The sequence below is a fragment of the Lynx rufus genome, unplaced genomic scaffold, assembly GCF_022079265.1.
Source record: "Lynx rufus isolate CCGP_SWC_20201006 ecotype Redwood Valley unplaced genomic scaffold, mLynRuf1.p SCAF_11, whole genome shotgun sequence".
NCBI lineage: Eukaryota > Metazoa > Chordata > Mammalia > Carnivora > Felidae > Lynx > Lynx rufus.
Window position 1 is genome coordinate 10,608,389 of NW_025814825.1, and position 27,490 is coordinate 10,635,878.

Here is a 27,490-nt window from a genome sequence, read left to right on the forward strand (position 1 = left end):
GTCAGCACAGAGCCCGACATGGGGTTCAAACCCACAAACCACAGGATCATGACTTAAGCCGAATTTGGATGCTTAATGGACTGAGCCACCCAGGTGCCCCAAAGTGAATGTACTCTTAATCCCCTTCACCTGTTTCACCCATCCCTAATGCAACATCTTATCCACAGTAAAAACTCAGGAAATATTTTTTATATAAAAAGGATTTCGTATCTGGCTACTGGAAGGTACAATTAATCCAATATAAAAAAGTTTTCCTTGTTCCCTTGGATTCAGAAATAAATTCAGATTAAAGTAAGCATAATTCTGAAAGATGTCTTATTTATTACTATGAAATAGCTCAACTTCACAGAGGTGGAAAGGTGGAGAAGAAGGGAGAGAAGTTGGAAACAAACAAGTGAGGCTCATAGAAGAAAATAGCTTCTCCAAGGGGAGCCACATGCTCTGATACCCATGGCAGCCGCATGAGGAAGCAGCCTAAAATTAGCAGAATGGGCAAGCCCAGGAAGGGAAAGCCACAGCAGCTTGCCCTGCCCTCAATAAGTGAAGTGAAGGGCCGGGAGCCCTGGGGGAACCCTCCTTAGCCCATGGAACTCCACTGCAGTTTGTGTGAGGTAAGGCCCTCCTTTGGAACTCACCTTGGGAGGTAAAGCAAGAGACTTCCTAAAGGGGATATCCAGTCAATTGAAAGCTTTAATATTGCCTAGTAAAGAGGTGCCTCCAGGAATCTAATGATTAATAGAGCAATAAGAGTATTCTTATATCCATCCTCACACGAGGTATTCAACTGAACCACCCCTTTTTACCTTGTTGAATTGAGGCTCTCTAGGGTATGTAGATGCTGTTCTGTGTTTTGTTTTGTTTTGTTTTGTTTTGTTTTGTTTTGTTTTGTTTTTAGGTGTTGGAGTAAAGGGAGGAGTCTGTCCTAAAAAAAATTGTAAAACCATGTGGAAGAGGAGTAAGGAAAAGGTACCCCCAAGTGGCATAAAAAATGGATGAGATACTATAGAACCAAAAAGGAAAGATCAGAGATAACACAAATAGGACTCAGTGAGCAACACTGTGCATTTTTCATAGATGAAGCACAGAGTGGTTGAGCTGGCTGAGGGCAGACAACAGAATCCTGGAGGGGGGCCAGGATTTTCTCAGTGTTATTATTTCGTAAGAAGAGATCAGTGATTTATTTTATGATGCACATATGTTATTCCCAGTGGGGGTATTCATCTATCATTCTCCATGGTTTCTGTGAGTTCCTGTTTTCTGGAGATTTCATTTTTATATTTACCTATTGCTTTTTGAAGTTACAATCATTAATGGTAAAAATTCCTATGCTATTAAAAGGGTGTCTCACAGGGTTGATCTGAAAGGATTGAATGCAATTGGACAGCAGAAATTCAGAACTACTGAAAAATTACAACTGTATTGAAATACAATTCACATTACCACACAATGAACCTATTTAAAGAGTACAGTTCAGTCGTCTTTAGATTATTTACAGAATTTTACAATCATTGCCACAGTTTTAGAACATTTCATCACCCCCTGCCACAAAAACAAAAACAAAAACAAACTCATACCCAAAAACAGCCACTCCTTTTTTCAACCAACACTTGCCTCTGCCACAGCTCTAGGCAACCATGGATCTACTTTCTGTTTCTATAGAGTTGCCTGTTCTGGACATTTCATTTAAATGTAATCATACAGTATGTAGTCTTCTGTAAGCTTTTTGGGAGGGTGAGGGGTAATGTTTAAATGTGTAGCTACAAAGAAAAGAACTCTTTTCCACTGGGAGTATTAACCATTGGTTCATCCTAAAGGAGAACTGTCACTGCCTCCAGCCTCCATTGAGAGTGAGCGTTTATAGCCCATTACTCTAAGATTATTCAGTTATAGTGGCACTTCAGTGCTATATGTAATTATGTGATTAATAAATGCTTTTCAGTAAGGATCATTTTTATTTCAAGATAATCTTGGATATGACCTGATGGGGTGAAGCGCAACACTTCAAGATATCATTAGATGGTACACGTCTAAATAATAAATAATAGTAAATAATAAATGAAGTAAGATGTAGTGTGTCTAGAACACTGCCTGGCAGGTATTAGATTCTTAGTAAATAGCCATATTTTCCTCTACCCTACTTTCAATGTCAAACATTTGCTCATACTATAAAACATACAGAGCAGATTTGAAGAAAATCTTAACCTAGCAGAGTGCTTTAAACATACTAGTTACTCAATAAATGCTTCTTAAAACAAAGAAGGAAGATACAGTCATGGATGTGAGCATTTTACAGCTATGATATTTCATAAAGGCTGTGGAAAACAGTTTCATATGCTGGACTAGGAGGCACCAATTATAATTCCAAGTTTAGGCTGATACCAACTTCAGTCTTGGATAACTGACTTACTTTCTCTGATTCTCAATTTATCTACGACTCCAGACTGAGAATGATATGTTGGATCACAGCTAAAATGCCATCCCCATTGTTCATACTGTGGAAATATCTTATGGCAAGGTCTCCAAGACACTCTGCCCTGTATTTATTTCATGCTAAAGGTCACACACTGAATTATAAGATTGCTTCTTAGGGAAGTCCATTTAGTTGTCCTAAGATCTTATGGCTTGTAATTACCTTGATAAAATCACTAGGTTCTGTTACCTGGCCTTCAACTGTCCAAACTCAGAAACCTAATTTGTTTTTCAAAATTTCTTACAGCAATCCAGTCCTTTAGCAAAGTACTTATATTAACCAAACTCCCACAAAAGTAATACAGCATCCAACATTCCAATTTGTTAATTTACAACAAGAAAGATGGCTTTAGAGCAAACCAAATGTTATATTCTCCTATCAACTTTTTTCTCTAGAAGAAAATCTATTAGGGGTGCCTGGGTGGCTCGGTCGGCTAAGTGTTCCACTTTGGCTCAGGTCATGATCTCACGGTTCATGGGTTCAAGCCCCGCATAGGGCTCTGTGCTGACCGCTTGCTCAGAACCTGGAGCCTCCCCTGCTCACGCTCTGTCTCATTCTGTCTCTCAAAAATAAATAAATGTTAAAAAAAAATAAAAAATTAAAGACAGAAATCTATTTTAAAAAAATAATAAATTTAAATCAGAATGCTGCTGCAGGAGCATGGATTGGAACAAAGCAGGTAATTGGCCACAGCATCTGGCAGCTTTGGCCTGGGGCTCCCAGCACCGCTGTCAGGAACAGACAGGGCTCTCTCTTGACTGAACACTGCTGATTGTTTCTTCTTTGATTTCCCTTTCTTACTTGTCACTCTGATCACTTCCTCAGATATAGATATAGATGTAGATGTAAATACAGATAAAATGTAGACATGTATTTATATTTATATTCACACATATTTTTGATAGATACATAACACCAATTAGGCTATAGCCAAATTTTGCTCTTTTTTTCTTCTGGTGTCCTTGGAATTTTTTTTGTTTTTGTTCCTTGTGTTTTGTTTTGTTTTGGGTTTTGGGGTTTTTTTTTGCCTTTAAGGGATACTTTTACTATTTTTCTCTTTATAAATATAACACATTCTTATTAGAAGTATTTAAAAAGTACAGCTGAGAAAAAATAGGAGAGAAAAACCTTCCATAATTCCACTACCTAAATATAACCATTTAACATTTTGGAATATTTTACTTCAGAATTTTACAAAATAAGAGTCATATTATAAACACTGTTTTGAAGACTGCTTTTTTTGTTACATTTTACATATCATAATTATCTTTCTATGTTAAAAAATGTATGCTTTGGGGGCACCTGGGTGGCTCAGTAGGTTAAATATCCAACTTCAGCTCAGGTTATGATCTAGCAGTTCACCAGTTCAAGCCCCACATCAGGCTCTGTGCTAACAGTTCAAAATCTGGAGCCTGCTTCCAATTCCGTGTGTGTCTCTGGCTCTCTGCCCCTCCCCTACTCACTCCCTGTCTCTCTCAAAAATAAATAAAAACATTTTAAAAAGTATGCTGCCTTTAATTTTTTTGCTGTTACAAACAGTTCTTTATGAACATCCTTAGAACTATATTGGAATGATAGTTGTTCTTAAAGTGTCTAAATTTACATGCATTAGTCATTGTATGCTGATTTTCTATTTTTATTTTCGGAGTGTTTGAGGTGCTCTGCTGATACCTCCATGTGTTTCCTGTAATATAAAATTCTATCATATTTATATATCACTTTCAAAGGTTTTTGTTTTTATCTCACATTTAGAATGTAAATACTTTACATGTATATTTGTAAACTCCTGAAATAAACAAAACATCTTCTTCACTTTTCAGTAACTGAAAAGATGAATTAACTGAAGCCTATAGAATGATTTGCTCAAGGTCATATAGCTAGAGAGAGAGAGATGGAGTTAGAACCCGCTTTTTTTCTTAGGTCAGTGATTTACAGCTTGTGGTTAAGACCCCCAGACAGCCATGGAGCAATTATAATTGGTCCACAAATCCATGTGTACATTTGTACATTCTGTCTGAAAACAGAATAAACATATAATTTACTAGATGGTATTACAATTAATAAAACATAAATTTGTTGGAAATAAGTATTAAATTAATGGTTGCTTCTTGATATGTATTGTCTAAGTCAATACATTCAAAATTACATTTATTATCACTCGAGAGATCCACAACATTTTTTAAATTAAATTTACATTGGATTGAAAGTGGGAGATATGAGACTTTTTTTAAAATTTATTTACTTATTTTGAGAGAGAGAGAGAGGGAGCGTGCACGTGCATGTACCAGCCTGGGAGGGGCAAAGAGAAGCCCAAGCAGGCTTTCCGCTATGAGCACAGAGCCCCATGTGGGGCTTGATCCCATGAACCATGAGATTATGACCTGAGCCAAAATCAAAGGTTGGACACTTAACTGACTGAGCCACCCAGGTGTCCTCACAATACTTTTTAATTCCTCCTTGTATTTAAAAGAATTAGGAAACTGCTTTTAGCTTTGCTGTAGTTCACTGTGTTTGCTCTCACATATTATAAAGTGCCTTTCAACTCTTGACAAAACCATGCTATAAAAATATAGCCAGCAGTATTTTATCACAAATAAAAATCCCCTTGTGATATGTAAATTGTGCTGCCCTGAAATAATCTTACTGGGTCTTGTTCTTTAGAACTTTCAAAGAAAACAAACAAACAAACAAAATAAGAGGTTACAACTGTGTAAAGATGAAAGGAGGTGGAGACATAAAAGGCATGCCAATGACTCTTTCTTGCCATAGTTTGCAGAATTGTCCTGGGCACTGGCAAGGTAGAAGATCCAATCATAAATCACATCACAGCCTGGAGGCCCCTGTCTCCTATCCGAAGTACAAGCCATTTCACAACTCTACAAGCTCAGACTACCTAGAACTAGCCTACTGTAGACCCTCAAGGCAGAATCCTTACACTTCAGAGACTGATGAGAAATGAACAATTTAAGAAAATTTCCCCTAAGCTTTCTTTAAAAACGCAAAAAGATTTTTGCGTGTTCATAATAGGTTACCTGGAACTGTAAGGGGTCAAATTTATAGGAATAAAAAATAAAATGGTTGCCAGGGCTAGATGTAAAGGGGAATGAGGGGTTATTGTTTCATGGGTACAGAGTTTCAGTTTTGCAAGATGAAAAAAGTTCTGGAGATGGAAGGTGGTGATGATTATGCAACATTAATGTACTTAATACCATACACTTAAAAATGGTTAAAATGGTAAATTTATGTTATGTATATGTTACCACAATTAAAAATAAGTAAATTTGGGGGGCACCTGGGTGGCTCAGTAGGTTAAGCGTCTAACTCTTGACTTCCACTCAGGTCGTAATGTCATGGTTCATGAGATCAAGCCCCATGTCAGTCTCTCTCTCTCTTTCTCTCTCTCTCTCTCTCAAAAATAAATAAACATTACAAAATTATTAAAAAATATATCTAAATCTGATTTATCTTATTATGCATGATCTTTCTATGCATTCAACATTAGTCTATTAGATAATTCAGAATCATGGAAAAACTCAGATATTCCTTACTTCCCTACCTTCCTCCTGTCTAAATCACTTAGCCTTAATAATTCTTTTGTTAGCCTAAGTTGAATACCAATATTATGCTGACATCCTTTTTTACATGAGATGAGAAATAAGATATTTACCAGTACCCTCAATTATTATTTTCTTGTCATAAAGCACATACCATAGAGTGGATATACTGCTCTGATATTTGTCACCACTCTACTTATTTGGCTAAAGAAGGCTCGTTTGATACCTGGGTTGTCAGATCAAATTATAATTTAAATCCTTTAGCTATGTTTAGCCCATTGGCAGTGGGTGAGTTGAGAATTTAGAATTCAGAAGCAGATGGTTTAGGAACACGGTAACTAGATATGAAGCATTTTACCTCTATGTCATTGGTTTGAATCTGAACTTGGTTGATCACTATTGGTGTTCTATACAACATGTAAGTGATCTGATTTGAATCCCTAAGGCACAGCACCCCATGTTACAAAAACTCATCACTCTTGGCACTAATTGGCATTCTTGTTGTCAGCGTCAGGAGAGAAGCCAAGGACTGAATCAGTCTGGAAACCTGAACTGCTGTGTCTGAGTCATCAGTCTAGGAGGCTCATTCAGCCTTTGGCCTTTCCTTTGGGTTCACAGCTTAGCACAACCATGTCTACTTCACTCCCTGTGACTTCACAAAGCTAGATTAACAGATAAATACTTAAAATATATCTTTTTATAATGAAAATGTGAGTCATGGTGGTTAACATTTATTGGCCACTTGCTAGAAGCTAGGCACTGTTCTAAGAGTACTAACTCACTTAATTCTCACAGCAGTCCAATGATGTAGATACTATTATTTCCTCCATTTTTTAGAGATGAGGAAACAGATTAAATAATTTGCCTAATGATTCTCAGATAATGAGTGATGTAGTTGGAAGCCAACTCTCAATACGATTATTCTCTGCCTAATTATCGCATTTATTTGATTTTTTTTTACCATTTTACTATACCACAATATATTGTTTTTAATTCTGTGTGCAAACCAAGAAGCATATATTAATGTCTCAACTTTAAAATTATTCATCTCTCTGTACTAGTTATTATTATTATTTGTTTCTGAGAGAGGTGATGAATCTTTTCTTAAATTTGATTCATGTGCATCATTATTCTAAGTTTAAGGTACTTAAAGATATTGATTTTACAATTACTTTTCTGCTCATCTATTTTTTCATTGTTTGAGCTAAACATTACCTGAACTTGGAACATTCTCTCACCTTATCTTTCTAAATTAATAGAGGAGAGATAATCAAATAAAATAAAACCCTGTCAATCACTCTATCCCAATGTAAATATAATAAATGATCACCCAAATCTCACAGTTGCTATTCATGCCAGATAAGATGGCAGATAAGAATATTTTTGAAAATCTGGTCTCTATTTTATGAGATTTCCCAGTAGTTAAGGAGAAAGTTTTTAGTACATTGAAATGAATGACCTTTAAAATAAAGTTCGTGAGCAAATAGATCGTTTTAATGAATAACATAAAATCATTGGTTCTCATGAATACTCTCCTAAGACTCAGTAATTTTGCTATAACTACCATCTAGAAATAGAAAATTATCTATAATTACTTTTTATGTTTCTTTAAGTTGCCATCTATACTCAGTTACTCAAAGCATGATGTCTCATTTGGCATATACTTATTGTTCCAATTTTGCCAACAGATAAAGCTTGGAGTGTCCCCCCAAATAACTCTTATTGAATTAAATTAATAATGTAGACTTGGCAATCGGGGTTTTACTGCTAACACATATCTACATGTAGTATGGGAATTCTAGTGCTTAATTTTCTTCTGTACAAAATAATCATAAGAAAGACTTCAAGGGCAGTACTGTTGGTTTGGTTTCATATTTGTTGTTGTTTTTATTAAAGCCTGATTACCAACATGTGATGGTAAATAACCTCAAAAAGGTGAAAGGCTAAGCATACGCCTACTTAAAATATAGTAACCATATGGTCTCTCGTGTCTAATTTCACTACATCTAGTAATTTGCAGATAGAGATGCACAGAGGGACTTGTCATTTATTTATTTATTGCTTCAATACCTTTAAGTTGTTTCTTTGGTCAAAGATCATGAACCATCCAAATTTCCAAGGACTCAGAAGGACTCAGAAGGACTTTGTAGGAAATCAACATAACCCCAGTATCACTGGAGATCTCCTTCTTGTTATTCTGTATCTTCTGAGTTGTGTTGTGTTGTTTTGTTTTGTTTTGTTTTGTTTTGTTTTGTCTCAAATTGATTCCTAAAGGCATTACTAATAGCGTCAATTCCTCTAAAAGGTAGTGTGGTGTAGTAGAGAAGAGCTTGGGCTTTGGCATCATGTAGAGCTGGGTGTGAATCACAGCTCTGAGTGGCCTTGTGCAAATTTTTTCTCTGATCTTCAGTTTCCTCCTCCATAAAAGTAGTATAATAATATAGTATACCTTGGACAATCTCAAGGTGTGCTTCCTGAGACTTTTTCAGATCCCTGAATTTGCAAAACCACAGTACTATATAATCTTTTCAGTTTCATCCTCCATAAAATGGGGATAATGACCCATACTTCCTGGGCTGTCAAATTAAATTATGTATTAAATATGAACAACAAAGCTTGGTTGATGTGGACACTGGGCTGGGTCAGCTAGCATCATTCAGAGAGCTAAGTAATTCATTCTGACTTTTCTGCCTTTTCTGCCTTTCAGGACATCCAATTTGGAGTCAGTCACAAACAGATGAACTCTTAATCTAAATTAGAGACTATTATGTGTATTTTAAGTGTACTTCTTATTTCTGGGAAAATAGGGAGCTCAGTCTGTGACTTGACCCTTAAAACCAGAGCATGAGAGTAGACAGAACTGCCCCTCAGCATTGGGCAGTAGGGTCCTGAAGACCCAAACTCAAAGAAGCAGTCTATGGAAGCAAAAAAGAGTTTGATTTTATGGAGTAAACAGAAGGCAAGGACCTGATGAAAAGCAAAAGTTATGCAAAGGTTAAAGGTGGGGGGGGGTGCAGCAAAAATAGTAGTAAGCCAGTTCAAGAGGATGCAAAGGAATGAAAGTGCCTCTTTGGAACACCTACGGAAGAACTCTTAAGCAAGCTTGGGCAAACTCCAAACCTTTTCCAAAAGCAAGGGTCTGGCATATCAATTATCTTAGGAACTGTGAGCATCCATTGAGCCAAAGCACATATAGTTCTTCACTTGATGACTGGTGCACAATGAGCATCCAATAATTTTTAGCTCCCTTCCTCAACTGAACTGATGCTTAATAGTATTTCTGTGTTAAACTAATATCATAACCACCAATGACAAATCAGTTAATGGTGCTGAGACTTTAGGTCATTTAATCTTTCCTGAAACACAATAAATATTCAGTAAATATTTGTAGAATTGAGTGAATAATTTAGAACAACTCAACAATTAATGCATCGTTTCATGGCATGCTATGGAGAAATATTTATTAAGTGCCTACTTTGTGCCATGCCATGAGACCAGAACTCTGTAGCCCTTAGAGAATTTTTTTTATGGCTCTAATTCTCAAGGAGTTGATCTAGTTAAATAGATAAACATAAATTCATACATGAAAAAATTAGTTTGACTCAGTAATATGAGTAATATTACAGCTACTAGTTGTTTACTTACATAAAAATTTGAAGAAACAATGAACAAAGGCAGAAAGGAAAGAAAAGGCCAGGAAATATTGGTGAAACTTTTTGGAGACCATATTTGTGTAGCAGAAGGACAGGTAAATCCAGAAAGGCTGTTTATATTTTATGGGATTGAGATGATCACATTTCTGTTTATACTAAGCCTTTCTTATTCTTGGTTGAAATTTGCACAAAACTGTCAGGCAAGTGGACTATGTACAAATAGATTTATCCCCAGCTCAGTTTACACCATGGTAAATTTTCGTGTTTAACTTCTCTGTGACATTATATATGTACTTATGCCTTTTATTGACATTATCATCCACATTTTAAATTAAAGCTATTTTCTAGGCTAGAAATAAAAGGAAAGTAGGTCTAAGATATTAACAGACTCGGTTTTAACAATTCAGTCTCAGTTTGGAATGAAGAGCAATTGGATGATGAGCAGAATGAATGAAAAGGCAAAACAAGAAAACATTTTTCAGGTCTTCCTGCATTTAAGTATGCTGTCTTTATTTGATAGGAAAACTGAGGGGCGCCTGGGTGGCGCAGTCGGTTAAGTGTCCGACTTCAGCCAGGTCACGATCTCGCGGTCCGTGGGTTCGAGCCCCGCGTCGGGCTCTGGGCTGATGGCTCAGAGCCTGGAGCCTGTTTCCGATTCCGTGTCTCCCTCTCTCTCTGCCCCTCCCCCGTTCATGCTGTCACTCTCTGTCCCAAAAATAAATTAAAAAAAAAAAAAGTTGAAGAAAAATTAAAAAAAAAAAGAAAACTAAAGCAAGAAACACCAAATGGATAGATCCACATGCAAATAAAAATGTAAATTTGGTTAAGGATATAAAATACAAACTCCTTCTGAGTTTTTCATGGTTTATATTCTCCAAACTCTTCTTCTGTACTCTTCCCTCCTTGCCAACAAGTCGCTTCCATTTAACATTTACTCATTTCATGGTTTACTCAATTCAGATTTTGGATAATAAGATAACTATTCAGGAATGTGTATTGGCCCTTGCTATTTCAGTTAACCAATTTTATTAAATCTTCTTTGAGAACGTAGCCCTAGACATAGTCATATGCTATTTTTCTGTGTTCTGGCTTCTGTTAGAGAAATGCCAAATTTCCAAAATCAAAGTCATAGCTTTAATAACCCTTTGCCCATCAATACATATAAAACTACTGGTGACTTTCCGTCTTTGGGTGATTTCTGATTTTTGAACTAACCTGCATGATTGAATTGCTCTTCATGAAAATGCAATTGAAAGATAATTTGTTTTAAACTAAAGCACCTATGTTTGAATTCACTCAGCTGTGCAGGTTTCTGGTTGGGTGACTTGTGGAAAACTAAATTTCTTTAAACCTTCATTTCCTCCTTATAACTCACAAGTAACATACCTTGTAGGGTTGCTCCGAGTATTGCTCCCAGCTTAGAGTACACTCGGAAGAAATGTTAATTCCCATTTCCTTTCCTTCATATCGTTAGTGTTAATGTGATTATTTGGGTCATGTGTAAGAACACTGAACTTTGTTTTTGGCTTGCTGAGCTATCAGTGCTGCCCAAAAATAGAATCTGAGTGGAATCACCCAGAGCCTGGCATACTGGCATTTAAGATATTCAGTGCTAATGTTATTAAGAGAGAATATTTCAACTGTTGTTTCCTATCCCTAACTTGCAAAATATTTATTGACCCATATCACTGTGCTGAGAAGTAACACCAGAGCACTTAAATTTACTTTCAGAAGAGCAAAGCTTTTAAATGGTCTCAGCAAGATGACTATCATAAACAGAAACAAAAAAATAATAAGTCTGTCAAAGCATTCAGACTGTCTTCCAATGCCCTACCTTTCAGCATTAATACCCAATGCTTCATTCTTTATAACAATTCATGTTCTCAGCTAAAATATCGCAGATAGAGTCTGTCTGAGAACATTTGCCTTTTTCCTTCTATATTTTCTCCTCTTTTTGTTCACTTATTTAGTCATACAAAAAAACTTCAGAGGTTGTTTCAGTCAGAAAAATTATAAACTTAAAATTCTATATAGCATTCTTCTAAAATGCTGACTAAAAGAGAGTATATTGTTTGTTCATTTTTATCCCTAATTTTTTTTCACAAGTACACTAGAAATGTGAGTATTTAAATATTTGTAGTGGCTATGAACATAGACTTATAGTTGGCCTTATGTTTAATCCTGGCTCAGTTACTCATTTGTGTGACATTGGGCAAATTTTTAACCTCTAAGCTTCAGGTTCTGATCTGTAAATTGAGAATTATAACAGTATCTACTTCATTGACTGTTGGAGGAATACATGAAATAAAGCACAATGTCCATAAAGAGGTTAGCCTAGTAACCAGCACAGAGCTAAGAAATGTTAACTTATTTCTACTGAGATGATATGTTTATATGCGTGCTATTATAATCATATTAATGTGGTAAGAAGTGGGAATCAACTGTATACTCGGGATTACATACATGATACTAATTTTTTTTAATTTCTTCAGTAACTTAGTGTTAATCACAGATGCTCTTTTTAAAAATTCTGGGAAGCAGATTTTTTTTTTTAAGTTTATTCTGAGAGAGAGAAAGAATGCACAGGCGTGCATGGGAGAAGAGCAGAGAGAGAGAGAGAGAGAGAGAGAGAGAGAATTCCAAGCAGGTTCTGCACTGTCAGTCAGGCTCAAATCCACAAACCTGTGAGATCAAGTATTGAGCTGAAACTAAGAGCTGGATGTTTAACCGACAGAGCCACCCAGGCGCCCTGGGATGCAATTTTCTTATTGGAAAAATAAATTTTTTCTAAAAAGTGTAAACGTTGAGGGGACACCTGGGTGGCTCAGTCAGTTAAGCGTCTGATTTCAGCACAGATCATTATCTCATGGTTTGTGGGTTCGAGCCTTGCCTCGGGCTCTCTGCTAACAACTCAGAGCCTGGAGCCTGCTTCAAATTCTGTGTCTTCTTCCCTCTCTCTCTCTCTGCCCCACCCCTGCTCACACTCTGTCTCTTGCTCTCTCAAAAATCAATAAACATTAAAAAAATTTTTTGTTTAAAGTGTAGACGTTGATGTGTTCTCTGTATCAAAAGCCCAAGGAAGTCCTATTGTGTTTTCGTGGAAACCACAAAGTAAAGCTATAATCTAATTACTCTAAAATTGGAGGCACATACATTAAGTATTATAATAATTCTTTTCCCATATTTACTTTAATAAATGTATTAACCATATTCTTAGTTTTATATCAAAAAAGGGTATTTACACATGTCATATACATCCTGTGTATGGATATTTTGTCCATTCTTATGCTTCATTCTTTAAAATTCCATCATTACTATCCTTTTCATCTAATCTAATGAAAGATCAAGAAAGTCTATTTCCTTAGTCATCTTAGTCATTATCCACCCCCACCATCCCTCCAGGATAAGAACATCGTGCAGACTGAGTTATTAAAGTTGATCTCAAAGAGCAATCTGTTCTAAACGACTGTCCCCTGGATCTGCCACGGAACCCTGTAAATACCCTTCATTACTCTGTTAGGGTGGTATCACATTTCCTTCATGATACTTCTGTGGCTGACACAGTTAGGCAGTGAGATTTGGACTTTGGATGATCCTGGTTGATTGATATCGGAATGGCGCTTCTCCTCCAGGTAAACACAGATTTACTTTTCAGGGTAACATTTTAAAATAGGTGTTCTGTTTATAGTTTTAAAAAATGTTTTTAGTTTTAAAAACTAAAAAGATTTTCAGCTTATAGCTTTTTTTTAATGTTTTTAATTTTAGTTTTGGGCCAGCATTTTCAATACCATTTAGATGAAAAAGAAGTTTTGCAAGGATTTAACTGTATTTCTCAATTACATTGTATCAGGGGTTTGTATAAGACTCTCTATAATCCAGCATACATACATCTTTTTGGATGGACAAGAACTTGTCTTTGGCATATTATTCTCATTAACAAAGGTTAGGAGATACATGTCTCTGTCCTTTAAAAATAAGATATAGAGGGTTTTTTTTCTTTTTGTCTGATATGAGAGGGAGGTAAGTCAATGTAAATATATTAACTTTAAACAAAACTTATTGAAAGTTTGGTATATGTGAGCAATTTCTTCTAAAGTATTAAAATCCATAGCAATATGGGAAAATAAGAAATATAAAATTTCACACAAATCTACTAGCACGGACATTTTCGGATGCTTATCCTCCAAGTGAAGACTTCCTCTGTCATAGATCTCCCAGATTCCTTGGTATTGCTGTGGATCATCCCAATGTGAGTAAATTGTTTCTGTAGCTGAGTGACTGAATTAAGAAAACAGCTGAAGGCAAGCACCGGATCATGTTCAAACCACAATAAACACATGTGTTGGACAGGCCACTCAACTTTCTGAGGAAGGCTTAGGGCATGTAACCTCGTGTTTACTTGTCACTTATGAAATTTCTTTTTAACTCTGTTGGAATTTTTTTTTAAGTTTAAAAAATTATTCTTTGTATCAGTAAACTCTGGTAAAATCTGAGTAGGTTTGTGGTACAATGTTTATATAAGTACTATGATGATACCCAGGTTAGAGGCTGTGTTACTTGGGAGAAAAACTAATTTTAAAAAACTAGAATCTAGAATACAAGTTTGATGTATTGTAAGCAAAATGTCCACAGTTGCCAAGTAATATTTATTTTAAATATTTACATCCAGTTTTTTTTTCAAAGAGTTCAGAAAATTGTGTACACTATCTTCTCATGGCATAGTTTGTACGGAAGTAGAAATGTGTTTACTTACAGTGTGTGCATGCATTTCCTTTTAGAAAATCAAATCGTAGCACATTTATGTATCATCTGAAATAGAGGTGCCACTTTCCTACATCCCTAACGAAGACCTAGCAGCAGTTATATTGATTAGGCCTCAAGATCTGAGTGGGATAGAGGGTGAAGATCTTATAAAAGTATAAAAAGATACTGTTGGAGCTGTATAAATAGAAATATACGCAGAAACACAATTAAGTAGCCTTGAGGTTGGTATCAGCACAGGATTAGGTAAGAGAACAAAGGAATCTGTCATTAGAGAACTGGATTACTATGGTAATAAAAACAACCTATCCACAAAATCCAGTTCTTTTGGTACCATTTTCCCTCCCCAGTAATAGTACTTTCAACTTGTATTACTGGAAAGTTGTCCTGAATTTTTTTTCACTTTGCCTGTGTAAATACAAAGCTCCATAAAAAAGTAGTGAAACCTCTGATGTTTCACAGTAAACAAAGAAATTTTACATTTAGTCAGTATACAATAGGGATTCTCAAGATGACTGAAAAGAGTAAAGAGATCTCATAGTAAATTCCATAAGGTCAAGAATTTCAGTTTATTTTGTGCACATACCCAGCACCTGGTACATAATAGGCATTAGGTAAATTTTTGTTGAATAAATGAATGGGAAGAATTCCTATAACCGCTGGGTGATTTAATTAAGAAGCTAGCTGTAAGCCAATGTATTTTAGGCTAGCCAAATCTAAGGATGATCCTTTTAAAAAATAACCAATGACATCTGAATTTTCAAAAACCCAGGCTGCTGCCAAGATTAATGATGTTATAGCATACTTAATCTATACTAAGCAATGGGGTTAACTTCTTTTTCCTCAAATTTCTATTCTGAAAATGTATGAAATTAATATCAAAAAAACTATACTTTGACAAAGTAGGTTTTGAGCAGATGTTGGTTTGGTTAAGCATTATTTTTATTGATTGGCAATGCTTGTGAAAAAAGACATATGGCATAGACTTTTTCTAAATAATATACAAAATGTTATTCTAGATACTAATACAAGAATAGGAATTGTAATCTATTACATTACATAGTAGTTTTGACTTTTAAACAGTATCTGATTAGTTTTTCTGATGAAGTTTGTTCAAACTAATTTGTTACTGGGTTTATTCTCAGGCAGATGTTTCTTTCCACTTCTTCTTCTTTTTTTTTTTTTTTTTTTTTGATGATCTCTAACAACTTTTAATGTTCGTTATGTTCTCTGCTTTTGCTTAGCTTTTGGACAAACAGTTCAAAAACTCTCCACTTTAAGATGTTAGGCCTCAGCTTTATATTGGCTTTTCATAGCCTAATTTCCTAAAATGTATCAGTGGTTAAATGACAATAAATTTCCCATTAAAATTAAAGTTCCTAAAAATTAAGAATTTCGGTGTATTTCAAAAATAATGCCAATTTCTTTGACAGGTGGAACTGGTGTCAGGAATTTAGCATTAATTCCAAACATAAATCAATAAACAACTTGGGCCTCTAGCTAAAAGTGAAATTCTGTAGGTAGAAAAACTGATTGACCCCTACCACGCATAGGTGCTGTCCTGCTATGGAATCCCTTTGCTCAGTTTTCTCCTGTCCAATCAGGTGGAATGTTTCACAGGCACATGGTTTATACAGCTCAAAATAACTTGGGACCTGTGAGCTGACAAATGCTCTGGCTCCGGTGGTGACAGGTTGTCCAGCTTCTTACAGCCATCTTCACTGAAACTAAGGTTAACTCCTCACTCTCTATGGACGGCTACTCTCGATTTCCAAGGGCGTGAAGAATTTTCTTTTTCTCCTGTGCTTTCATCTAAAAGTTCTCCTTGGATAATTATCATCACGGTGGATTGCCTGGGTTGGACATCCTCATCTGGGTCAACTAAAAAAAAGAAAGGTAATATCCAGATTTAAGTTCTCAAGTGTGTTTTGAAAACAGGCACTGACAATGGGAAAAGGGACATTTCAGAGACCTAATTACTGTTGTTTAGAGTGAAACCTAGGACGGCTTCCTAATGATGTATGATGGGACACAAAATTTTGTGAAAAGTAAAGTTTTCTACATGTAAAGATTTTGGAGGGGATTGATGAAATTCACGGAGATCACAACCTGCTTGGGTCCTAAGGGAAAATATCTCAACAGAGGAAGTTGTGGCATGTTACATACATCACTGGCATTTCCACATATTCACTTATTAAAATAATGGTATTTGTATACAGAATATGTGTGCAATGCCTATTTCCTTTTTAAAGGAACTCAAATCTAAAATAATATGACTCTATAGTTAAAGACTTTCATTTAAAATTTTTTTTATCATGTAAAAGGATATGCTTGCTATATTTAGTGTTGGGAGATCTGCTCCCTGGATTAATGTACACAACAGCTGCAGAAAGTCTTGCTCAAAGGACATTGCTCTTTCTTTCTCCTTTCTCTCTCTCTCTCTTCTCTCTCTCTCTCTCTCTCTCTCTTCAACTGCATCAAAAAGACACTTGACAGTCAGTGGCAAGTGTTTGGCCTGGTAGATTGCACTATTAGCAGTAATTAGATGCACATCTTGAATTATATTTAAAAAAACATACAAGCGAAGAAAAAGAGAACATGAATTAATCTATATTACCATTCCCAAAAAGTGAACATTACAGTAATGGTGTTAAGAAATGTTATTATTTTATCAACAGATTTTTACTCATACTTGTTAAAGATACTAGAATCAATCAGTTGGAAAGAAACAAAACATCTACCCAGTTTTCTTTCTCAAAAAATTATGGTTCAATTACTTTCACATTGGTAATGATGACATGAATTCTACAAAGTCTAAATAAAGAATCTGCCACAAATTCTTAGTCTCTCCTTAATAATAACTCTTAGGTGCACATAAAATCCATAATCCTTTTGTAGGATATTGAGAATGTCTATACCTACAGCTATAACAAACATATTTTTAAACAAAAATTAAGATATCCTGTCTGACACAGGATTTGACAACAAACAAAATATTTAAATTCAAGACCATTCCAGGAGATCTGAAATATATACACATTAGACTTCCTTTGTAGGAGGCAAAATTATAGACATTACAGAATCTTACAATAATGGACTATGAAACAAACAGTTGGACACTGTCCAAATTCTGGAAGTTTGTCTCCATTCCCACTTATAGAATATGGCTAATGCTACTGGAACTCATAATAATGTGTTAAAGCTCCTGTTCCATATATCTGTAATTTAGAATACAGGCTCTATTTCATGTTTCTATTACAGTATGCTTACAAAGGCACGTATTCAAAAGAATGGACTCAGAACCGCAATTCACAGACACCAAAAATTGAATGAGTTTTTACTCGAGACTGGGTTTTGGAATTCATAGAGATAGTTTTTCCAACTTACTTTTGAAGAAATAGTGCAGCACATAAATCAGGTTTCATTGTGAAAGGGCTTTAACGAACTAAAGTGACAGCTAAATTTTTCAACAGTTAATTCCTTATATGTAATAGAGGTAATGAACTCAGCTTGCTAACCTGAAAATACAAGACGAATGATACTGCTAACCCCAGAATAATTACAGTAGTTTCCTTCATTGACATCGAGATATGACAAAGGCATTGCTTGTTGCATTGTGTCATTGCCCATAATAAGACAAAAAAATGGAAAAAAAGGTATCTTTTTTCCTCTCTTAAGAGATATAAAAGAATCAAGCACCATGGAGATATTTTCTAGAAGGTCTATGTGCTTCATAGTTGACAAAGAGCTCTTAAAACTGCTAGGGAATTATGCTTTGGCTTAAATGGGACAACCCAAGTACAGACACAATAGTCTTTAAAAATTTAAGAGCTTATACTCAACAGATACATTTTTGGTGGACACAAACGTTTGTATGACTATTTACCTGCAGTCATCAGAGAGTTTGTAGAGCTCATGTATAACCAGAGTCACCTTGACAAGCTCAGGCTGCGTGCTATATACACCTTCATCTGGAGTCACAATGCACTACATCCTCTGGGAGGGCCCCAGCAAAGTCTTCCCACCAAGCTCTTGAACTAAAACTAGATATTGAGATCCCAAGCCTCTTTGGGGCACCTGCTCCTCTCCCAATCTCGCACGCATGTTATGTCCATGTAATTGGGGGAGCTATCTTTTTCAACCCTTCATCACTTAAAGAAAATTGACACAAATATGAAGAGGCTGTAGAGGATGAAAATGTTCTATTTTTTTCTTATTTTTCTTATTTAAAATGGATTAACATTTACTCATTTTTTATGTCTTGTGTACAAGCTAAGTTCACCGCAAATGGTGAAATCTCAAGGGTGATATAAAACCTCATTTTTGTGACTGCCACCAAACCCTTTCCTGATCCTATGCCTGAAGCCTTCTCGCTTGCCTTTAATTAGCCTTCCCTCAGGTTGCAGAGTTTACTTTTACACAATTTCTTTGCTCTCTGTCAAAGTTTGACAAAGCCCAAAGTTTGACAAAGCCCAAAATTTAACTTTATTGTAGTACTTTCCTACACATTTATCCTCTTCTGTATATGAAAACATACAAAAGTATGTTTCACAGAAGCCAATCTCTTTTCTCCCCCTCAGACTAAATCTTTACTTTCTTTCCTACCTTCCTGCCATTACCAATTCAATTAAAACAATAATAAGAGAATGGTTTACTCACCCTTGGCCTCTTATCTAAAAACCATTTCCTTCCTTTAACCCCTGCCCTTTAAGCAATGTCCCTAATTAAACAGATTCCCACTGTTTCCTCTGTGTATTAGCTCTGCTCTGTCTCTTTAGCTCAACAGTCTCTTCTAATGTACACATTTGTCTGTATTTGTTTTTATCTGCTGTTTTTCCTCTTTCAAATGGAAAGAGGAATTAAGAGACAATGGTGCACAGACTATTTCTGTATTGCTACTGACATATTTCCCTATATTTCATGTCCTTATTTTAATAATGCAACATATACTAACTTATTAAATTACTAATGTCACTCACACCAAAAATAGATTAGAAATAAAATTAAGTTGGAGGTGATCACTGTCATAGGGGATGGAAACCATAACAATGAAGAAAGATTTGCCTCAAAGTGCATCCCATCTGCAGCCAAATTTTAAAAGATAATCTGTACTCAACTCTCCAGGACTAGTTCCTATGTAATGGGATTTGGTTCTTGGCCCAGCAAGTTTCTCCAAAAGAACTGAGTTAGATACTTCTATTGTGTGGGACATGATGGGAAAGAGAAGGCAAGACAAACAGGTCAATACCAGCATTAAAGAGAGGGAGCAAAGCCTAATTTTGTTGATGATTCTTCCCCAAAAGAACATTCTAGGTATAATAATTACACATCAGCAGAAAATGATTACCTTAAATTTGCATTGTATTCTACATTTTTTAAAATGTTTATTTAGAGAGAGACAGAGTGCAAGTGGGGCAGGGGCAGAGATTGAGAGGGAGAGGGAGACACAAGCTGAAGCAGGATCAAGGCTTTGAGCTGTCAGCACAGAGACCCACACAGGGCTCGAAGGCAAAAGCTGTGAGATCATGACCTGAGCCAAAGTCAGATGCTTAACAGACTGAGTCACTCAGGCACCCCAACATTTTTGAAGTGCTTTCACAAACATACCTATGATGTAAGCAGGGTAGTTCTGCTCATCCTCACTCTAGAGGTGAGTTACTTAAAGTTGTCTTATCTTGTCCTATTCCAGCTCTTTACGTAAATAATTATTAAATATCAAGATATTTTTGTGTTTACCTAGAAACCAGCTTTATTTTCTCATTTAGATATCTGATGATATTGTAGGGGTGTCTGGCTGGCTCAGTCAGTAGAGCATATGACTCGATCTTAGGATCATGAGTTCAAGCCCCACATTGGGTGTGGATCCCACTTAAAATACAATACAATACAATACAATACAATACAATACAATACAATAGATACCTAATGATACTTAATAGCCAGAAAATTTCAGTATTTATGTTTGAGTCCAAGTTACTTCTTTTTTTTTTAAAGGTGTGAACAATTTTAATTCTCTTAATACATATTGCCAAACTGCTTTTTTTTTAATGTTTATTTATTTTTGAGAGAGTGCAAGCAGGGGAAGAGCAGGCAGATGGGGACAGAGGATCTGAAGCCAGCTGTGCCTTGACAACAGTGAGCTTGAACCCACTAACTGCAAGATCATGACCTGAGCCGAAGTCAGTCACTCAACCAACTGAGTCACCCAGGTGTTCCCCAAGTTACTTCATATTAGGCTTTGCCAATTCTCTGGTCAATGTCCCAGTTTAAATATTCATATAACCAAAAGATGGGTGTATACCATATGATATTTCCAAAAAGTTCTTTTTAGAGCCTACAGAAGAGTAGTGCTGAGTTAACATGAGTTGAAAAATATGCCCAAAGGTACCAGCATCAAGTTTTGTTATTATGAACCAGACCTTTACATGTTCAGCGAGTTCTCAGGGCAGATGGTCTCTTCAAAAGAAATCCTAGGGCGGGGGGTGGGGGGGGTGAAATAGAGGTATTTAGCTAAGTGAAGAACATTCAATAAGCCTTCTATGTCACTAAATTAATTTATATGATTTACTGAAGTCTATCTTGATTATTTTGTTTTAAGTTTATTTATTTTGAGAGAGAGAAAGAGAAAGAGAGGGGGAGGGAGGGAGAGAGAGAGAGAGAGAGAATCTCAGGCAGGCTCCACTCTGTCAGCATAGAGTCCAATGTGAGGCTCAAACTCAAGAACCGTGAGATCATGATCCAAGCCGAAATCAAGAGTGGATCGCTTAACCAACTGAGTCACCCAGGCACCCCGTCTTGATTATTTATGCCGCATTTACTGTTTCATTTCCAATCTAGGACAATTTAACCTTACCCATGATCTGTTTTCAAAGGCAATGTTCATTCTTATTTTGAAAGTGGCGTTAAATGTTTCAATTTTGTAAGAAGCAGAAAGAAGGAAACAAAGTCCAATGTCACTCTGAACATCTCAGATGAAATGTCTAGGAGAATTCTTAATTTCCTTTCCTGAAATCTGCTCATGCAAGTAAATGTTTCCACCACTCACCTTGTTGCTGAGGTCCTAAATATTGGAGTCACCCTTGACTCTGCCCTTTCTCTCGTATCTTTCAGTCCATTAACAAATTATAAGGACTCTACTTTGAAAAGATACCTCAAATCTGATCATTTCTCACCATCTCCCACTGATACCATTCATTGATCCAAGCCACCATCATCTTTTGATTAGCATACTGCAGTACACCCCTGACCCATCTGTTCATTTCTGCACTTGCTCCCTTCAACTTGATTCTTTGCATAGCAGCCATGATTAACTTTTTTCAAATCCATGTCATCTGCTTCTCAAAACTTTAAAATGCTTCCCCATTCACACATGTATTAGGATTCAAAGACCTTCCCATGGTCTGCAAGGCCTCACATAATCTAACTTTATACTTTTCTGACTTCTTTTTCTTCTACTCTTCTTTTTCATTCACCTCCTGGCACATTGGACTTGACTCAAACACAGCAAACATTCACCTCCCTTCACATTGACACGTTGAGTTAAAAATTCTCATCCCCCCACCCACACGATGGCTGACTTCATGGCTGACTTCCCCACTGTGTTAGTAGCTATGCCTGATCTTAGCTAAAATAACATACCTTTCTCTCTCCCCCTTCATTCTCTATTCCCTTGCCTTATTTTTCTTCTTAACAGTTATGTCTTCTCCACTAGAATATCAACTCCATGAGGGTAGGGACTTTGTCATTTGTTCACTGCTGAATCCATAGTGCCTGGAATGGTGCCTGGCATATAGTGGATGCTCAAGAGATGTATACTGGATGAATAAATGAAAGCTACATTATCCATAATATCTTTTTTTATTATTATTCTCAAGTTAGTTAACATACAGTGTAGTCTGGGCTTCAGGAGTAGAACCCAGTGATTCATCTCTTACATATGACACCCAGTGCTCATCCGGAAAAGTGCCCTTCTTAATGCTCATCACCCATTTAAGCCCCCACCCCCGTCAACCCCCAGTTTGTTCTCTGTATTTAAGGGTCTCTTATGATTTGCCTTCCTCTCTACTTTTATCTTACTTTTCCTTCCCTTCCCCTATGTTCATCTGTTAAGTTTCTCAAATTCTGCATGTGAGTGAAATGATATGGTATTTGTCTTTCTCTGACTGACCTAAAAGGAGGCCGGTTCCCTGGAGTGCTGTGAGAAAAGACAAAGGCTTTTTCACCGGGCCTTCCGGTGAGGGCTGCGTCAGTCCACAGTAGGAGAAGGGGTCCTCCCTGAAATGCTGTGGCACAGACAAAGCCAGCCCGGACCACATATTGCATAATAGCTTTTTAAAAGTATTTGGGCTCTTTAAAAGTGTAAATTTTGTAACAAATAGTTTAAAATTAATGCTTGAAAGAGAAAAATGATGCATTTCTTATTTCTTATTGTAGAGAATATTTATCAGCTTAACAATTTATACATGCATTTTCATTTGAGAACCTTCTGAAATGGAATTGTTATTATTCCATTTGAAAGATGGGAATAATTGAGATTAAGTTACCTTAAATGACATGCTCAGTATAACACAGTTATTTAGTATTGGTGTTGGGATTTAAACCCAGGTTTCTGATTATAATCAGATGTTCTTGATATTTCTGGTATGAAAAGAAAGCAAAATTCCAGTTATTTTACCCACCATAAATAAACTTTCATTTGGAAGTCACCTTGAAGTTATTACTGCCTTTACCAGTTTATATTTTTCTTTGTGTCTGGAAGTTTTCTTTGTAAATATGATTTCGTAAATAGAAATATTACTTTATCCTGCAACTAAAATAAAAGATAAGCAACAATAGATTTAGCAGGAAATTCTAATGAACAAAAGAATTCAACAGATATTTACTGATCACCTTCTATGTGCTGTGTGTGCACAGAGATAATGGTGTACAAAAACAAAATGAAGTAGACAGAAAAGTAAATAGGCAAATTTAATATGTTGTGATAAGTGCTGTGTTTGGGGATAAAGACAGAAAACTTTGGGAGTACATTGCACAGGTACCCAACCCCGAACAAAGAAGAAATCCCAGAGCAATGTCTCAGCTAAGAACTGAAGACCAGTAACTTGGCCCAGTAAGGTAGTGAAGGGAAGTGCGGACAGGGAGCGGCCTACACAAAGAAAATATACACAAAGATCTGAAGGCAGCACAGTTCACTCATGAGACTACATGTGTTTCAATAGAATATAAATAGTGCTGAATTAGCTACACGTATGGAATTCAGTTTCTCTTCAAAGTTTGTCCTTGGGTCAATCACTTCACTAGTTCTACTTCCATTTCTTATCATGGTATGTCACTATAGTTGTTTTATAATAGCAATAATAATAATAATAATTACCATTTATTGAACATTTACTAAATGCCAAACACATTTAATCATCACTTCGACCTATGAGATGACTACTGTTATTATCCCTGTTTTGTAGATGTGGCAGCTGAAGCTTATAGAGGTTAAGTGCCTTTGTTGAGTTTATACAACCAGAAAGTGTCAGAACTGGGATTTGAATCACATCTAACCTCAAAGTTTTTTTGTTTTTTTGTTTTTTTTTAATATATGAAATTTATTGTCAAATTGGTTTCCATACAACACCCAGTGCTCATCCCAAAAGATGCCCTCTTCAATGCCCATCTAACCTCAAAGTTTTAAGTAATAAATACTACATTAAAGAACATTAAAGAAATTAATTAAACATTTATTAAATTAGACCATTAAAGCAACTCTTTATTTTGAATACTTGAAGGTTTTGTTATTATAATAATTTCTTATGACCATAAGCATCAGAGCAGGCACACATTCACACCTCAATTAACTTTTCTTTCAAAAAGAAAAAAAAATGGTTACGGAGAGCAGTGAATACCATTTATGAGTATTTTTTTTTCCTATTTTCACCAAAAATATAAAAATTTTAACACTTTTTCAACATTAACATCACCTTTACCTAAATATTTTACTAACATGATTTTGAGTGTCCATTATAGGGATTAGCCCTGTTTTAAGGGTTTCCATTCATAATGTTATCGATCCTCACTCTCCTTGAAAATAGACATTATCCATGTTTTACAGATGAGAAATCCAAAGCTCAAAGAAGTGATTTACTCAAAGTCACACAACTCCTAAGAGTTCATGAACCCAGAATTTGAAAACCAATCTGATTCCAAGACCAATGCTCATTCCATGTTGCCTCGAGATAAAAGCCATCTTAGAATACAGAGTTAGAGATGAAGTTACATAAATGCAATATACAATAATGTTCACCTAATAAGAGGCCATTCTTATTTATAAATTATTTCATTTTCCCTTTACATTTAAATACAGTTGCCCTTGAACAACAAGGGTTTGAATTGTATATGTGTCCACTTATACACAGGCTATTTTAGATTTTTTAAAAATACAGTACAGTGCTGTAAAAACATTTTCTCTTCCTTATGCTTTTCTTAATGATATTTTCTTTTTTTTTTTAGCTTACCTTATGGTGAGAATACAGTATATAATACATATATAATACAAAATATGTGTTAATTGACTGTGTTATTGGCAAGGCTTCTGGTCAACAGTAGGTTATTAACAGTTAAATTTTGGAGGAATTAAAAGTTATACGTGGGGGCGCCTGGGTGGCTCAGTCGGTTAAGTGTCCGACTTCAGCTCAGGTCACGATCTCGCGGTCCATGAGTTCAAGCCCCGCATCAGGCTCTGGGCTGATGGCTCAGAGCCTGGAGCCTGCTTCCGATTCTGTGTCTCCCTCTCTCTCTGCCCCTCCCCCATTCATGCTCTGTCTCTCTCTGTCCCCAAAATAAATAAACATTAAAAAAAAATTAAAATAAATAAATAAATAAATAAAAGTTATACGTGGATTTTTTATTATAAGGGTTGGTGCTTCTAAAACCCACACTGTTCAAGGATCTGATCAAGGTTTCTGTATGTGCAGAAATTCACACAAGACTATGAAATAGTTGATTTACAAACGAGAAGGATTTTGAATTAGTACTTCAATTGCATTTCAAATAACATTTTGCACCTTATTTCACATATCTTTCTTTAAGTCTTCTAGGGATGCCTGTGTGGTTCAGTTAGGCAGCCAACTTCAGCTCATGTTCTCACAGTTCATGAGTTTGAGCCCCACATCAGGCTCTCTGCTGTCAGTCAGCACAGAGCCTGCTTCAGATCCTCTGTCCCCCCCCCTGCCCCTCCCCCTTTCCCTTCCCTTTCAGAGCTCTTACTCAATCTCTCTCAAAAATAAACATTAAAAAAAAAAAAAAACCCTCTTCTGGGGCACCTGGGTGGCTCAGTCAGTTAAGCATCCGACTTCAGTTCAGGTCATTATCTCGCGATCTGTGAGTTCAAGCCCCTCGTCGGGCTCTGTGCTGACAGCTCAGAGCCTGGAGCCTGCTTTGGATTCTGTGTCTCCCTCCTTCTCTGCTCCTTCCCGGCTTGTGCTCTGTCTCTCTCTCTCAATAATAAATAAACGTTAAAAAAGGAAAAAAAAAAAAAAACCTCTTCTTTTATAAAGTTAATGCACAAATGGGACACATTTTCAATTGGGATATCAATTATACTTTCATATACTATTTTGTATATCATTTAGTTTTCTACCAAATTAAAAATGGTAGATAGTTCTATTTAATGAGTATATCATAATTTAATTAACTAATTGCTTATTGAACATGGTTCAATTTTTTAATATTATCATCTATACTGTGATGAATATCTTTGTAGATAAATCTTTGCACCCATCCAACACCTTTGCATTTTCAGTTCATCTTTTTTTAAGGCACAATAGACTTCACCCAAACAAATGACTCCAGTAGTGGCAATTTCAGGCAGTAACAAGTATGTGGGAAAATATTTTGCTGTTGGTGATCTCTTTAGCCATCTCTAATTGCCCTCTCAAGGTGACTGCTTTGCCAATTTAGAGGTTAGTTTGGGACAGCACTCTAAAAGTTTGAGAATTAGAACAGTTCCTAGGAAGCCTTCTTTGTGATGTAAAGTGAGGCTATCATGTAAGGGAAAGGAGTGAACCAAAACAAGTTTTGTGATAGAATCATAAAGCCTAAGAGGAAAGATTACTTTCCTTTCCATCTTCCCAGCATAAGGCCTAGAACACAGTAGCCAAGAATGGCAAACAACCTTCAGCTCTATTGCCATCTCTGATTGATTAGTGGTGGCTGAAGAAGTGGAGTGTTAAGACAGTCAAGTTCAATGGGAAGAGCACTGTAATCTGTTAGCTGTATCATTTAAGGAAAGAAAGAGGAGTAACAGTTTACGGGTCACAAGTTTGCCATCCCTCTAGCAAATGTGTAAATAAATAAATGATAAAAGGTTAATAATATAAAATTGCTTTGCATTACCAAACTCTCTAGTCCAGGGGGCTTTGAACTAAAGTTATGGTAGTATTTTCTTAATATTTTAAAAATTATTTATTTTTTGAATCAGTAATATCCTCACATAATTAAAACTCAAAAGTGAGGAAAGGGTATACAGTGAAATGTAGTATAGTTTGTCCTGTCTTGCACTTCATTTCCCTGTCTCCTATAACCCCTCTTCACCAATGTTAATATGAGAGACTTTTTTTAAACCTAGGCTCTAACTCCTATCTTTGTAGAAATTAAATTAATTGTCCCTTATTTGAAAAGGCTAAATCATTATACTTTTCAAGAGCAGATTGAACCTATAAACAATATTGAACTTAAACAACTTGTCTCTAGTCAAAAAACAAAAACATTATTTATATTCACGAACTATATCAAATTTATGTCTTCGGTAAGTAAATAAGATTATGTTGTCAGTATCTTTTTTTTCCATTTCAAAGAAGAATTTATTCACTAAACATTTATTGGGATCAAATTCCTTATGTTGGTGGACATTACATTCTAGTAGTAAAAGGAAAATGACAAGCTGCTAAAAAATGTGCCTGCAGAGAGGCTCCTGGGAGGCTCAGTTGGTTAAGCTTCTGACTCGTGATTTCAGCTCAGCTTATGATCTCATGGTTTGTGAGATTGAGCCCCAAGTTGGGCTCTGA

The 27,490-nt window shown here is 36.0% G+C and overlaps 1 protein-coding gene across 1 annotated transcript in view; it reads left to right on the forward strand.

Annotated features, from left to right (window-relative positions):
• Positions 1-542: 542 nt before the first annotated feature.
• MYPN (myopalladin) overlaps positions 543-27,490 on the forward strand; it is a 105,488-nt gene continuing 78,540 nt past the window's right edge. Inside the window, exon 1 of the mRNA XM_047072851.1 lies at positions 543-611. The gene's annotated coding sequence lies outside the window, so the exon portion shown is untranslated. The remainder of the gene's footprint in view (positions 612-27,490) is intronic.